Source organism: Vanacampus margaritifer, chromosome 9 (genome assembly GCF_051991255.1).
Source record: "Vanacampus margaritifer isolate UIUO_Vmar chromosome 9, RoL_Vmar_1.0, whole genome shotgun sequence".
NCBI lineage: Eukaryota > Metazoa > Chordata > Actinopteri > Syngnathiformes > Syngnathidae > Vanacampus > Vanacampus margaritifer.
Genome location: NC_135440.1, coordinates 8,743,756 through 8,750,908, shown reverse-complemented (window position 1 = coordinate 8,750,908; position 7,153 = coordinate 8,743,756). Strand labels below are relative to the sequence as shown.

The following is a 7,153-nucleotide window of genomic DNA, read 5'->3' as shown; positions in this document are numbered from 1 at the left end:
CAGAATAATTAGGGTGAAGCAGTTTGGCTCAGCCTAGCGCAACCAGTTCACACCAACACACTAATACACCACTTCTCACATTTGCATATTGACTGAATTACGCTACATCTGGTAGGGAAGCAACTTTAACCTCAACACTCTCAGAAATTTTGCATTCCGGACGGATCATTGGACGATTAGGATTGGTTGAAACCAATTTTCTTGTCAAATGATACCACATTTTTCTGTTGTTGGAAAAAAAAACATACCTGAGATGAGCATGTATCACGGTGCTTGAGATCCCAGTTCCTTTCCCACATATAAATCTGTAATTGTACAGCCTAATGAACACTTGGGATTGAAGAAAGGCTGACCTATTTTTCCACAGGGTTAGGGTTGGGAGAGCGCAATTTAGAAGACATTCTTGAAAGGAAGATTGAGTATGTATATATATATATATACATACATACAGTACTTCTAGTACTTTTGTCCTCAACAAAAACAATGACAGATAGTTTTAAACAAAAATAATTATATATCCCAATGTTGCATTTTCTTTGCATGAAATGAACTGCAATGATCTATTCTTGTGATTTCTAATTTCTAGTTCCTGATTGTAAAATGGCCACAAGAGAGCAGCCCACACTGGTATTGGCCTCCATCGCGAGTACCAATACTTTTAGATATTGTAACCATTAAAAGGACAGAAGATTGAATTCTGATAGCAGTTTACTATTGGTCCAATGTAATTTTGGTGAATAAAATAAATGCATTGTAATGAATGTTTTCTTTAGACAATAATTACCAACACATGAAATAAAACTACACCCGGGTTACAGTATCAGCCCCATACCGATACCTGGTATGGGTACTCATCCCATCCCTGAAATATGAGACACCGCAAGTAAATCTCCACAAGTGCAAACGGTAATCTTTTCATTCTTTTTTTTCTTTCAAATATTGTAGTGTTGCAGAAATAAAACCAAAAAAAAAAAAAAAAAGGAGAGCAATGATGATGACATGTCAAATCGGTAAAATTACCGAATGAACAATACTGAGCTCTCCATAAAAAAATAAATAAATAAATAAATGAAAAATAAAATAAAACTAAAAGGCAAGCTAGAAACAAGTCCTTAATGAGAGCTTAAGTGAGTGTGATTACTGTCAGCAAAATGCTACCCAGTGCGTAGCTCACAAAACGTCCCCCGTTGCCTTCTTAGTCTCTTTAGACTATCGGAAACCACAGAACCCATGAACCACATGTAATAGTTGCTATTTTTCGTTATTGACCAACTTGTCCTCAACACTTAGAAAGAAAAGACTTTCCTAATTGAAGCAACGCCGACATAACTAGGATGTTGTGATGATGCAAAAAAAAAATTAAAAACGCTACCAAAACAAGAGTCTGTGTTTGTTAGCCTCGTATTGCTAACTTTCGCTAGCCCGATCAGGAATAGGAATAGGAGCAGCGATGCAAATTAACACTTTGTTGCCTACACGGGCAACAACTACGGGCTAAATATAACTTTATTTGTTGCTTTTAGGACAACTCCAAGGAACATGACATGACACAAGACACTTTACGTCACTGTTACCGTAAACACTTCACTCGGAATACGGCATCCGCCAGGTCACGTTCAGGTGAGTGATATATTTTTTAATCTGTTTCTATGCCGACAAACTATGTCTTCGCACGATTAGTGGCACTGTTTGGGGATGGCGGCTAATAAGGGGTGGGGTGGGGTCTGGGAGGTGTTTTTAATCTGTAAAGCAATTTAAGTTGCAGTCCATGTATGGAAGGTGCTTATAAATAAATTTTTGGTTGATTGATTGATGTCAATACAATGGAAATATTTGAATACTTTTGTTATTCTTTAAAGCATTAACATTAATGCGTGCAAATGCAATGCCTTTATTTGAAAGATTTTCGTATGCAATCATGAAATTTTACAGTATGAAAATGCTTAATATGAAATTATCATACAATTTATGGGCCAATGCTGCTTCTGACAGGGCCACCACTCAAAAGGGACTAAATGTCATACCCCGCAAAACTCTAATATGGAACAATAGACAAGAGATCGTTTTCTCCCCAATAAATAAACCTCGTGTGCCAGAGGGGTCTAACATTACTTTGTTAAAATGGGAACTGAACCAACAATGCCTGAACATTGTGTGAAATTTGCTGTCATGGTTCGGATCTCAGCCCTGTTGTGTTTTTTTTGTTTTGTTGCAGTGTCAGAGTGATTAGGGGGTGTTCCCCTAGTGCCTCACCTGCAACCCATCTGTAATCAATGGACTGTAAAAGGGACTTCAGGAGCAGCAAACATCTGCCGGATTATTCCTTGCCGACCGTTGTGTCCAAGTATTCTCTGCACCCTTGTTGAAAAATATTTGTCCTCAAGCATCTAGTCCCGAGTTTTGTACCTACGTGTGAGTATATAGCCACGTCGCTTTTCATACTGGTTATATTTTGCGTGTTCATAGTCCTTGCCTTCTGCAAGCGTTTTTTTGTTCTTTGTTTTTATCCTTGCACTTTGCAAGCGTTTTTCGTTAAGATAGTTATTCCTCCCCTTTTGCGAGTGTTTTTCGTTTTCCACTCCTGTGTGCAGATGTTTTTGTAGTGATCCTATTTGTAAATAAATACAAATTGTAGTTTCCTTACCTGAGCCTGCGTTTCTGGGACCACGGTCGATACACATTTGCTGACAATACTTGCACTTCTGGTCTAAATATAAATTTTAGTTATCTGTTATACTTCATCACATAAATGTTATATTCATATCATTTTATGATCCCACCATCAAAAATTAAATGCTTGTTTATGGGGTCAGATTTGGAGTGAGAGACAAATGCCGTGTGTTTATAAATAAGATATTAATTAATTAAAGAATGTATTACACTTTAATGGTGAAATGTTAACAAATGGTGGCAGCCTCATTAATACGGACCCCGTGGGGATTTCAGTGGCATCGTCTCGGCAGCAACCTGCAGGTCCTGTGGCCATCTTAATGTTATGTAGATTGATAGTTGACAAAGCAATTAATCACGGTGGGGAACAAGCATCTCCACAGTGTGTGCAGCGGGAGCAATACTGTTTCCCAATTGTGTTTCACTTCTTTTCAATTAACAAAGAACATTTGATCACTGCTGCGTCAGAAGGGAAACATAAGGAGTTCCATTTAGTCTGATTTTGAATTCCAAGTTCCATCTTGTGAGGAATTTATGTGTGACGTTTCAATTCCACATCAATATGAGAAAAACATTAATATTAATATTTATTTCACAAGAACATTCCTATGTCGTATTTTGCTAATAAAGTAAACCAATTACTTCTGCCATAATAAGTTTTGTTCTACAATATTAACACTCACAGCCTCACAGCATGTGAAAGCATGTTAACATGAACACAACAATGGCGTGTTGAGTGGACAAAGGCCACGAGAGTCCCGGCGCCATTTGAATACTGTTGTTTAAAGAATCTCCCTAAACTCAACCACCATTTTCTCTCCTTTCTCTCCTAATTGCCATAGCCTCTCCAGAAAGTCCTCTGTTGCTCCATCTGTCCCCTCAACGGCGGACCGAGATGCTCTAATCACCTCACATGGCAGGCCTCACATGGGAAAAGACTACACAACCGCCATACTGTCTCAGATAAAGAGCCGCTACTGGATGCCAGCACCTCACAGGGGGTAAGCTATAAACACTGGCCGCAGCCTTGTATGGGATATGTTCAGTGATGTGCACTGAAATTGAGCCATTTCATGTTACAGATCACCAACAAAGCCCGAAAACAGTGATGCCAAGTGGGGTTTTGTATTGAGTATATGTGACATATGCCGGCCGCGTCTGCAGTCCATCAGTAGCTTACATCAAAATGGTCCTGAAAGGATGAGGCTCGCTTTTGGACGGAGGCTGCAGGTTTACATTAGGGAGTATATTGAACGTGGGCATCAAGTGTCGCAGCAGGAGGGCCTTTGGAAGCAAAGTATGTTTCAGTGTTCGAGAATATATGAAATAAATCTAGTTGAGAGAAAGAAAGAGATAGGGGGTGCGGTGTATAATTAAAATGAAAAATCACTTGGCAATATTTAATCTTTTCAGGTGTGCCCTACGGCTGTGTTACCCTTCCTCTATTTCACATTTTTCTTCTGAACCAGATTGACAAGTTTTGACTCCAATTTTGTTGCACCCTCTTTCTGATAACTTTTATGTGTGTTAGCCTGTAGGCCACTTCAAGTTCTCCAAAACTTTTCCCGAAGCATATAAAGAGCAACTTTCCATTTTTGTTAGAAAGCTTTCTCATCTTGGCAGAGGAGCAGCTGAGGGATCTCTCAAATGATGACAGCCATCGTGAAAGGGCAGATAAGCCCGTGTGGCTTTGCCTCTGATTGTATGTTCATCTCATTCTGATCCAGCAGTGATTCTAAGCCCCTGTCTCGCAGTCCTCACTCTCCCAACCGTTGATCTTCTGCATGTCATTGAAATCGTCTTATAGCTGATCCAAGAGACATTGGGGAGGGGGTGACTGTTTTTCACTCAACTTCAAGCTTGGCAAGTAAGATAAGTTCTGCCTTTTTTATGCCATTCTGACTGACTGACCATTTAACGTTCATGGCTGGTTTCCTCTTTACTTGAGACCCCCCCCCCACACACACACACACACACACACACACACACATACTGTATGTTGAATTTAAAAAGTCTCATGTATTGGACATGTTCATAGAAGAAGCAAAAGTAGCCATCACATTTATAATGAACCAGATGGCAACACAGACAGCACATAACACACAAATGACCCACAAATTCCAGATATAGCTTCCAGAATGACGCAGACCCTAAGTAAGACATGGCAAAATGTAAAAATAATAATAATAATTACAAAATTAAAGCTGCTCAATGCAGGAAATTGAATTTTCAATCACTACTGCCGTGTATGGCACAAAAATTTAACTGCACACTCCCTTCTTCATGTACACATAGTGGATGCACATAGCGCATGACTTCAAATCTGCAGAAAGAGGGCGATAAATTCGAACCAAAATCCTGTCTGAAAACTATTGGCCTGATGCTTGCAGGAGTACCCATTGTGAACAGTTGTTAATCTGCTAATGAGAAGATGTTTGAGTCATATATGGTCAAATGAAAATGTTATTGTAAAGACATTTTGGGAAAAAAATCCTACATAGAGCAGCTTTAATGTAGCTTTGTGTGAAGCATTTTTTTGTTTAAATCTGAGCTGTCATTTAACTACACTATAGTTAAATTAAATCACCATTGTTGCCACAGTTACCTTGGAAATTTAACTTATCGGTAGTTACTCTACTGATTACTTACTTTAAAAAGTAACTTAGTTACTATATTGATTACTTGCTTTAAAAAGTAGTTTAGATTACAAGTTACTTTAAAGGTGTATTCAAGGATCTTTTGTCGCTGCGTCTTCCGGGTGAATCCTCTTAACGATTGGTTCTCAATCCCGTCAATCAATCTGCGTTAACGTCATGTGTGCTTGTTCCTAGCTACACATGCGCACTTTGAGTGTCTGTCATGTAGCCTCTGAGCTTCGGATTCAGCCATTCATCATAGTAGCTCCACCGGTCTCACCACATACTTTGAAAATGGCTGAGAGCTGCAAGAGGACATCTGTCGCTGAAGTAAGGCCGGCTGCAGAGACTGAAGATGAAGCTTGCACGTTCCCGACATTTGATAAGTTTTCCTCCTTGTAAAATTTACTTAGAATTTCTGAGTACATCAACCTTTACTAGGCTTTTTCAAGTAAATATCACTCCCCATTTTTAGAGTGTAGACGTTTCCTCCGGATGAGCAGGATAGCTGGTAGGATGGTCTTCCGCATGCACATTTTACAAAAACTGGCAGACGTTTGGCTTCTACTTTTCTAGAAGATCCTTGAATACTCACCTTTAATAGATATCTTAAGATATGACGGACTTTAATTGTTACATTTAGTTGACCACCCTGCTTAACATAAAAATGACTTAATTGGATGTGCGTTTTTAACAAAGATGTTTAAGAAAGAATTTTGTTTTCATTAAAGGTGCATAGTGTTTGAAATGTCAGTGTTAAAGATTTTTCTATATCATGCATGCTCCACCAATGCCGAGATGAGTGACGTCATGCTCGTCACTGCCAACATGTAGTTTTTTTTCGAGCACACATACTCGCGTGTGCACCACGCACGAGCTTGACACAGAGGTTGCAGGTACGCTTTAGGCCAGAGGTGGCAGTCGCGAGTAAAAAAATAAATAAATAAATAAAAAAGACAAACTCCACAATGCATCTTTCAAAAATTTAAACTCGAATTCTATTAATTTACACACACACACAAAATAATGAGTAATTTTTAGGATTCCACTTAACAAAACTCAGTATTTATAATGTACATTGTACTTTTTTTTTACAGTGTTTTCGAAGCTGTGAAAGAGTGTGCAACAAACCTTAACATTTGTTTTTAGACAGACTCAAAATAGTGAATGCACTTGCCTCTTGCAAGCTTCTCTCTTTCCTCTTGTTGTTTAAGGACACGTGAGTCTCAATGTGCTGTCACTCCCTCAGATGTGAATTTTAATTTCAGTAGGCAACTCCCACAATGCATTTCACTATGTACTATAATAGTAGAGTTACACTTTCTTGCGCATCCTACATTTGTTTAGTAACTTTAGTGAGTAGTATAGGTTTGGTTTTATTTAACTTATAAACATAAAGAAAACACAAAACACCTCACAAGTTTAAAATATAAGTTGAAGTAAAGAAAAGAGTTTATATGTTCAAAAGGGGTAGGAGGAAGTTAAAAACTAGTTCTACCCGTTATTCGTTTTATGTTGATAAAATAATAAGGTTAATGTATTTCAACAAAAGGAAATGTATAAACCTAGTCATATCTATAAGTGCACTTTAGGAATCAGGTGTCCTGTAACAGAGGAATGCTGTTTGCATCATTCCTGTGTTTGGCTGTTTGCAGCGCGTTCGCCCCTGTCAGCCACCACACTTTTGGGATAATCATTGGGAATTACATGTACACGGTAATGAAATACAGAGTCACTGACAGTGTGGGGGTTTACTCACCAGAATTCACCACACAATTATTGTGGGTTCAGTTCCTGCTCAATAGTCAGGTTCACATCCAATTGTTTCTTATTTTTAGTCAAATTTA

General features: G+C 38.6%; 1 long non-coding RNA gene across 1 annotated transcript; it reads left to right on the top strand.

Moving 5' to 3' along the window:
• The first annotated feature begins 2,272 nt into the window (after positions 1 to 2,272).
• Positions 2,273 to 4,408, top strand: LOC144057226 (uncharacterized). Its single transcript, XR_013295189.1, has 3 exons — positions 2,273 to 2,412; positions 3,513 to 3,671; positions 3,753 to 4,408. It is a non-coding gene; the product is annotated as an uncharacterized LOC144057226 (long non-coding RNA).
• Positions 4,409 to 7,153: the final 2,745 nt, after the last annotated feature.